General features: G+C 70.9%; 1 pseudogene across 1 annotated transcript in view; it reads right to left on the reverse strand.

The window, feature by feature from the left end:
• The window catches only part of LOC103258224, a 1,856-nt pseudogene that overhangs the window by 1,113 nt on the left and 172 nt on the right, over positions 1–571 (reverse strand). Inside the window, exon 2 of the transcript XR_002481850.1 lies at positions 3–157. The product of XR_002481850.1 is annotated as a coiled-coil domain-containing protein 34-like (transcript). The remainder of the gene's footprint in view (positions 1–2; positions 158–571) is intronic.

Raw genomic sequence — 571 nt, forward strand, 5'->3', positions numbered from 1 at the left:
GCGTCTCCGTCCACGTCTTCCTCGTCCTCCCCGTCGCCGTCGGCCTGGTCGAAGCGGGGGCTCTGCCGGCCCAGGGACACAGCCGCGACAGGGCGGAATCGCGGCAGCCCGGCGGCGGGCTCTCCCGCCCGGCCCCGGCCCCGGCCCCGGCCCCGGGCTGCCGGTCAGGAGGACAGAGAAGGCGCCGGGGGAGGGCCGAGACCCGGGTCTGCAGCCGGCGGGGAAGCCGGCGGAGGGAAGCGGAGGGGCGGCCCCATCCGGCCCGCCAAGGTCAGAAACGTGGTTTGAGTTTGTTTGTTTGTTTGTTTGTTGAGCCGGAGTCTCACTCGGTCGCCCAGACTGGAGCGCAGGGCCGCTCCCGGCCACCGCAGCCTCGACCCGCTGGGCTCCGGCGATCCTTCGCCTCGGCCTTCCGAGTGGCCGGAACGACAGGCGCGCGCCACCACGCCCGGCTCATTTTTTGATTCGCTGTAGAGATGAGGTCTCGCCAAGTTGCCCGGGCGGGTCTGGAACCCCCAGACTCAGGCAATCCACTCACCTCGGCCTCCCAAAGCGCGGGATTACAGGCTGA

This window comes from Carlito syrichta, unplaced genomic scaffold (genome assembly GCF_000164805.1).
Source record: "Carlito syrichta isolate Samal-C Ts95f unplaced genomic scaffold, Tarsius_syrichta-2.0.1 Scaffold302029, whole genome shotgun sequence".
NCBI classification, from domain to species: Eukaryota; Metazoa; Chordata; class Mammalia; order Primates; family Tarsiidae; genus Carlito; species Carlito syrichta.